Source organism: Cupressus sempervirens, chromosome 8 (assembly GCF_028749045.1).
Source record: "Cupressus sempervirens isolate cs-2001-9-10 chromosome 8, ASM2874904v1, whole genome shotgun sequence".
NCBI lineage: Eukaryota > Viridiplantae > Streptophyta > Pinopsida > Cupressales > Cupressaceae > Cupressus > Cupressus sempervirens.
The window spans coordinates 44873067-44881515 of record NC_143125.1 but is presented as its reverse complement, the minus strand read 5'-3'; the positions used below and the strand labels follow the sequence as shown (position 1 = coordinate 44881515).

At 36.7% G+C, this 8449-nt stretch overlaps 1 pseudogene; it reads left to right on the top strand.

Moving 5' to 3' along the window:
- The first annotated feature begins 2369 nt into the window (after window positions 1-2369).
- LOC149541519 (uncharacterized) lies at window positions 2370-6033 on the top strand (annotated as a pseudogene).
- The last annotated feature ends 2416 nt before the right edge of the window (window positions 6034-8449 follow it).

Here is an 8449-nt window from a genome sequence, read left to right as displayed (position 1 = left end):
GGCATGGCCTTTTAGTTTGGCCTTTGCAAACTTAACCCTATCTGGGTCCCTTATATCCTCATACTCAAAGTATTCGTCCAATTCATTGATCCAATCGATCAACTCATCTGGTTTCAAATTTCCCGAAAATATACCCACTTCAATTGTAGGTCTTTTCCCAAACCTAGAAATGGCCCTAAAAAGCCTTTCTTCTACAGGATTCAGAACTTCCCCGTCAACTTCCATTACTTCCTCTTCATTGTCATCCTCACTATTATCATCTGCGGCAATATTTGCTCCTCTACGAAGCTCCTCTTGCAATGCTTGTACCTGTCTCTGGAGGGCTCTAACCTCCTCAGGATCAACAGCTCTGGCCCTTCCACCACGCTCTCTTCGTGGAGGCATCTTCTAACTCAAACCCACAACCACACAGTCCTGGTGCAAACTGCCTCACAGTCGGCGCTCTATCTACACACTCAGGAAAACCCGCTCTGATACCACTTGATGGGGACACAACCCAACAACCAGAATAGACACAATAGAAAAAGGAAATTATATTAACTGAGAAAATAAGCTAGTACAAACAGTGCAGAGAAAATAAACTCAAAACATGCCCTGCGGGCTTACAATAGCATAAATCTGGAGAATATTTCTCCTTTTAGCACTTCCTCTCAAGCTCCAATCCAAAACTGCCTTTTACAATGCCAGAAATCTCCTTAAATAGACCCCGGAGGGTTAAGGACTAGGAGTACATTCTAGAAAGTGCTAGTAGGCATCCACCGACAAAATAGAAGGTTCCGGAAGCTGCGTTAGAAGTCGGTGCAATTCTAGAAGAATCCAGAAACGGTAGCCGAACTTCCGGGAGACATAACTTTTGAACCGTAACTCCGATTGACGAACCGTTTACATTTTCGGAAAGCTCTCGAAGCGCTCTATAGCCTTGTGGACAAGCTTCGCTCGTCCCCCATTTTTTGACCCTTTTCGAGGTCATTTAATGCCTCAAACCTGACTTTGAAGCATTCTTAGGGGGTCTCCAAAACCCGAAAAATTGCAATAACTTTCAAACCGTGGGGCCTTTTGACCTGATTCTTTTTCTGGAATGCTCTAAATCTTGATTACATTCATCTGGCCAAGTCACGCCTTCTAGGTCACCAAAATGATGGTCAAATTGCATGCTCCTATTTTTTCGGGATTTTTAAATGCACCGATAGTTGAGCTATGAGAGTTGGAACCTTTATTTGAGCCAAATGGGTATCCAAAAATGCAAAGACATAAAATAGAAACTAAGTCTAAGTACATTTTTTTGGGTGACACAGGATTGCCCTTATACCTCTGGATGCTCCTGCATCACTTCAGAAGCCTCCTATTAACAGAAACTATTTAATCATCATCCTCCAATAAAGAGAATGATGGTGTTCCCAAAATTAAAATAAAGCTCTGCAAGATCGGCTTAACTATGAGTGTGCATACTAAGCAGCCAAAATGAAAGGTAAAAATGTCATCTGATATGCCCAAATGAAAGGAATATTAACAGCTGAAGTGGACCGAACAAGCGAATAGCAGACATTCAGCATAATCAATGCCCCTCCCCGTACCTATCAGTCCGCCAACTACACAAGAATATTGCCGTAAAAGGGTCAGTGACCTAACTGATTACCTTCCCTCCCACTTCATGTAACGGTCTCAAAATTTTTTATTAAGATGTTTCAATAAAATTGGTAACCGATTCTGTAATTCCCTCTCAAGAATTATTCCCGGCAAGATTCCTATTTAATTTGAAATTCACAAATTTAAAAAAAAAATATCCAAGTGGCAAAAGGGAGAGTATTGTATTCGGTAAGGCAAAATGGGTTGTGACATTTTGCAACACTTGCAAACTTGGCACTTCCACTTTTCTCAATGGCAGAAATTGTGCCCCTAAGATAATAAAACATGGACACTCAAGCTAATCTATTTGCGATCGATGGTTCATCTCTAGCAATCTCTCTTTGTAAGAACTGTTTCAATATTTGAGAGAGCTTATCAAATCATAAGCCACAATTACAATTCTTTATAGTCCATAATGGAATTGGCAAGTCATAGATTTCAATAAAAGGCATTTGTTTAGCCCACTCTTCTTTAAGCTTTATTTAGTTTCATCAAGTTCTGCAATTTTTTCTTCCAGCCCCAAACCACCCTGCCTGTACTTGGCAGAAACTACACTGCCCTGCAGCTCTTGTTTATTTTGTTTCACTTATTAATTGTTCTTTTTGAATAAGTTAAAACCTATTACGCTTTAATGCTTTGAAAACAACTAGGATTTACTATTTAGTTGAATTTCTTATACATTTAATCAATTCTAATTATGCCAATCCATGTGGGGTTACAGGTGAAACATCTGAATTTCTGTGATGGAGAGATACTTATGCTTTTTAACTGCATTGACATGCTGTTGGGTGATGGTCAATTGCAACGCTGTGTGCTTAAGCGAGGAAAGAGATGCCCTCGTTGCTTTCAAGGATGAGTTGTATCCTTCACTTAGGTTTAGCTCATGGAACGGGCTCAACTGTTGTGAGTGGCGTGGCGTTGAATGCAGCAGACAGAAATCCCATGTCATCAAACTTCATCTTTCTCAGTTCTCAGTAAGTCCCGATGAAAATTATCAGAGAATCAGCATACTTTCTCCAGCACTGTTCAAATTGAAGCACCTGGAGCATTTGGATCTTAGCGGCAATTTCTTAGGTGGTCTTATACCAGCAGGTAGAGACACTCCTCATTTGCATATTTTTTAAACAATATTAGTTTTCAACAACGGATTTGGTGTATTTTTAATGTTTCCAATTTCAATTGTGTCAAGCTTTTTGAATCACATTCTGTGAAGATAAAGAATAGAGAAACACAGTTTAAAAAGTTTAAAAAGTTCAAGAAGAACATAACTAATTACAGATCAAGCTAAGATTTTTCTCCTCATAGCCATTGTGCTTCCTCTTGCTTTTCCCCTCCTCCCTCCTTGATTAGCGTGTACCCTAATCTTCCTCTTCCCACTTTTTTTTTTCGCTCTTTTTATCCTAGCTTGACCTGCAATTATTTACTTTTCTTCATGATCTATTTTACAGTGCTTCTTTAATGACAGAGAATGATCTAAAATGTTGATTCATAAACATATTTATTTTATTTTCTACCTTTCATGCAATGTGTTTTTCTTGGTCTTGCTTGGTCTTGGACATTCAGAGCTCTTTGAGCTTCCCCGACTCAGGCATCTCGATCTCAGCGACAATTATTTTGAAGGCCGGATTTTGAAGCATATTTCCTCCCTTCACAACTTGACTTACCTCAACTTGTCCTGTGCCGGTGATGATCTGGATGGTACTGTTCAATGGCATCTAGGAAATCATTCCCAACTGGAAACTATAGATCTTTCTAGCAGTTATTACTTCGAGGACCACGTCTCCCGTTCCAGTTATTATTTTGGACCTGTGAATAGTTCCTGTTTGGAGTGGACAGAGAATGTGCGAGGGTTAAAGCATTTGTCACTTCAAGGGGTCAAGCTGAATATGACGGGGGAGCAATTGGAAGCTCCACTTTCTCGCCTCACAAATCTCCACCACCTCAACCTCAAAGACTGTGGCCTATCGGGCCACGTCCCCAGTGCTCTACAAAACCTCACCTCCCTCTCGCATCTCCATCTCGGCTGGAATAACTTTACTTCCATGTTTCCCACATGGTTGGGAAATTTGACTGCTCTAGTTTCCGTTCAGTTTGACCACTGTCACCTCGCAGGGCCATTCCCTCGAAGTCTTTCCCGTTTGCCTCATCTCAAAGAGCTCATGTTGGTCGGCAACAAAAATATAACTGGAGACATAAGACAAATATTGTCATGTGAAGCGTGGCCTCAGATTACCAAATTTAAACTTTCGTATTCCAATGTTACTGGAACTTTGCCACCTTGCATTGCAAATCTGTCTGCCCTTCAATACCTTGATCTTGGAGCCAACTCATTGAATGGACAAATTCCAGCTTCAGTTGGTTTACTTAATTTCATATCTCAGTCTCTCTGATAACCAGCTGACCGGCAATCTGCCTTCTGAGTTGGGTGGGACTTCCTCTTTGGAAGTTCTCTATCTAGACAACAATCAGCTGAATGGTACCATTCCCAATTCTCTTGGACATCTTAGTCGACTTTCTAGAATTAATCTCGATGACAACAATTTAGAAGGTTACATTTCTCTTCACTTCTTTGAGAATGCTACCAGGCTTGTTGAGCTCTCCCTTTCTGGCAATAAATTGACTGTTCATATTGAGCCCGATTGGATTCCTCCAATGCAATTTGAAGAATTGGGCTTAGGTTCTTGTAATATTGGGGGTGTCATTCCTCCATTCCTCTCAACACAATTTAGCTTGTGGTTCTTGGATCTCTCCAACAACAGTCCTTTTGGAAACATTCCAGCTCGGTTTGGGGACCTTTCAACTTTGTCAGATCTATACCTGTCACATAATAACTTGCAAGGTGAACTCCCTTCCACCTTTGATATAAGTTACTATTCACTGATATATTTGGGTGATAATATGTTGACTGGTTCTCTTCCCATTCCCTCTGTGCGTGCATCGCTTTTGGACACATTGGATCTGTCCCAGAATGGATTCACGGGTTTTATCCCAGTGGAGATTGGTTCCCTTGTTCCTCGCATTCAGTTCTTGCTATACTCTCAAAATGATTTAAGAGGCAATATTCCTACCTCCATTGGTCTTCTGCAAATGCTAAGAGATTTGGATTTATCAGGCAACAACTTTGAGGGTGAAATACCATCAAGCCTCACCAACTGCTCAGCTTTGAAAAGATTAAATCTGGCAAACAATAAACTGAGTGGAGAGATTCCATCCAAGATTGGAAGCCTAAGGCAACTCGAAAAGATTCATCTCGGTGACAACATGCTCAAGGGAAACTTGCCATCTGATCTCCAAAACTGTTGGAAATTGCAGATTTTAGATGTGGCCAATAATTCCTTTTCTGGGAACATACCTCTTTGGTTAGGGCAGCTTCCTGACTTGATGATACTTGTTTTGAGATCCAACAACTTCAAAGGGTGTGTACCACATGCATTGGGCAATCTTTCAAGTCTCCATGTTTTAGACATCTCCCACAATAATTTGACCGGCGCTATCCCACCAGATCTGGGGAGATTTGAGGCCATTATTGCCGGACAACCGGGAGAATCAAATGTTCTAAATGGTCAGTCTATTTATGGCCGTCGCTACTATTATAAGGAAGAGGTCAATGTGAGCAACAAAAGATTGAACCTCGCCTATGGTGATTCTGTTCTATTACTTATAGCAGCCGTTGATCTGTCCTCTAATCAGCTTTCAGGCGACATTCCTTCAGAAATTGGAAACCTCAAGCATTTACATGTCCTGAATTTGTCAGGTAATAGTCTTACAGGAGAGATTCCTAAAAGTTTTGGCTTGCTAGAGCAGTTGGAGTCATTGGATCTTTCAAATAATGAGTTGCATGGAAGAATCCCAGGTGAGATGGTACAACTTTCCTTTTTGAGTTTCTTCATTGTGTCCAACAACAATCTCTGTGGAAGAATCCCAACAGGACGTCAGTTCTCCACATTCAATTCCACTTTTTTTTCAGGGAACCCCGGTCTGTGTGGGTTTCCAGTTGACAAGAGGTCATGTAGTTGTGAGCACAACTCATCTGCGGGTATGCCACCGGTTTCCCAAGAAGAAGATGTAGAGGAAGAAGAGATCCCATGGTATTGGTATGTAAGTTGGATGGCAAGTTTTGCTGCTGGATTCTGGGGAGTGTTTGGAGTTCTTTTTCTGAAAAAGAAATGGCGAATTATATACATTCGAATCCTAGATAGATATGTAGTAGGTCTTTTTCATATATTGTCCCTCCGAAACTAATGAATAGTAGTGTAACCAACATACTGCCATGGATATGTCATGGCTACTGTATAGCAGAAATAGCTTGTATCTAAGAATATAATATATAATATTATAGTGTATATAGGCAATGCCTCTCATATGACTATGGATGCTACAAAAGAAGATACGGTTGCATTTCTGGAAGTTGATAAGTATACATGTATGCTTTTTATGGTGATTTAGTTAATTAAACTTTCTTCTCTTACTAATTCTCCATTTAGATGTCAATAAATAACTAATATTTTGATCTTATTTATCTAATTAGAGATAGCATGTAATATTATAATCTATTAGGTGGTTAAATTTTGTAAGTTGAATAATCATATGAGCTTTTGTTTTTCGTCTTTTCATTTGATAGTTGTCTATGTTTGTACAAATGGATGCATATGTGATATATGTAGTGAATTGGTATGATATTAATAAAGATTATTTCATACTTTTAAGAGAGGTTTAATCCATTTTTGTAGATCATTATAAAATCTTATGTTTGCATCTGATTTTTTATTCTTTAGTTTTATCAAATTTCTCTTGACTATTTTACCAAATTTCTCTTGACTATTTTATCAAACTTTACCATACATGAACCATAAAAGTTGAGAACTCTCCTTCTTGAGGTCAACCTCTTTAAGTGAAAAGAGCATAAAAATCCCTAGATTTTGTATACGTGCATCAACAGAAATAAAAAGAAAGATATAAATCTCAAGGGTGGGAATGATTTTCCAATGGCTGTGGAAGTATCTATAAAATATAAAAAAAATTCTCCCTTATGTATTCTACTGGTATGCAAAAATTGTTGTGAACAATTGCCTCAAGTTGACAATATAAGACTATATAACCAACATTTTAAAGAATACAACCAAAATGAATAATATAATACAAATAGAAGTCAATATTGGAATCAAAATGGTTGGCTCTCCATCAATGCTATCACAATCATAATTAGTAAATATTCTTGGCATTCTAGGTCAATGTCTATTTAACCATTAGAAACTTAAATCTTACCAAAGAGATATAAGAAAAAAATTAAGTCCCTCCTTGGTAAGATTTAAGTTTCTAATGGATAGACAGATGTCTCCATCTTCTAGTAGTATTAGAACTTAATTACATAGAGTGGATAATTCAAGATGTAGCCTATTGTATTAGAGTAAAGTAGAATATTCTTAATGGTTATTAAGCCAAGGATAGTTTGGGATAGTAGATCTTAAATTAGTTTTTCTTTTATCGATATTTTTTCCTATGCAATTTGATGTTGAACTCTAATTTTTTATATTAGCCATCTTATCTTTGAAGAAATTTTATAAGAAACTCAATAATGTAGATGTCATTACAAATTTTACATTCAATAAAAATATTCTTTTAACATTACATTGCCCTAGTTGCGAGCGAAACCCTTTGGTCATATTCTTCTTTTGGCCTTTTCTAAATTCTTATTTCATATTGAAGCGATGTAAGTTAGTCCCTACTTGAGAAATAAAAGATTCTACTTACAACTAGATTCAAATCTCTCTATTATCTTTTCTTACATAGAATTGTAACCTATATCTATAGAAAAATAATTTATTTATTTACAATCGTTAGAACATACATTTTAGTATATTTTTCATTAGTTCATCAACATGTTTTTGTTTACAATCCTAATCCCACTTCCCAATAATTCCATTTATCTCATTTTAAGTTTCTTAATCTCCAAAACTTGTTAGATGTCTTGGAAGATGTCTCATTGCAATGACTATAGTAGGAGAAGTACTTATTTTATCTATAAGAATATAATTGGAAATTAAAGAATTAGTTCAAATTTTCTTATGATGTATTTTCGGATCTTCAGTTTTTTCTTTGTTAAAGACCTTCTTCAGTATTCTTTACTCAATCCTTTTCATAAAGCCTATGGATAGTGACTCTTGATTACTTCAATACACCAAAAGCTTCATTTTTCATCGTGATCTATTTTTGGTAACTATCCAAAATATTTTTCCAAGTAAATTTAATAAAAATATAATATATTTTTTCCATTGCAAAATGTTAACAATCTATCATTATTTTTTGATAATCTATTTTTGAAATTTCACTATCTAAAACTACTTTCCCTTTCATGTTCTTACATTCTCTTCTATAGTTCATTTGTTGGTTTTGTTTCAACAATACTTTCAAAAAACTATTTCATAAGAGAATTAATCATTGTGATATATTGTAGATGAATTTTTTTTTGTATCATTTTAAGTAAGGAAGGGCTCTACCCTATTATAGATTTGGCAAAAACCATCCTCGAACATAGAACAACAAGGATATAATATAGAAACTAAAGAGATGGAGAAAACTACGTGACTAGATAAATTGCATCGTATATTTGTCCCTTCTTATCTAACATCCTAATCAAACAAGGAAATAATTTATTAATTATGAAATTTATTTTTACATTGTACAATTATCCAAGTGTATCCATCATTACAATTAAACAATCACAAACTCACTATGAAATGGTTAATACATTTGGTATGAGCTTGATCATGAAACATGATTATGTGGTATTGATAGAAATCTTTAATAGCCCGAATAATGTGCA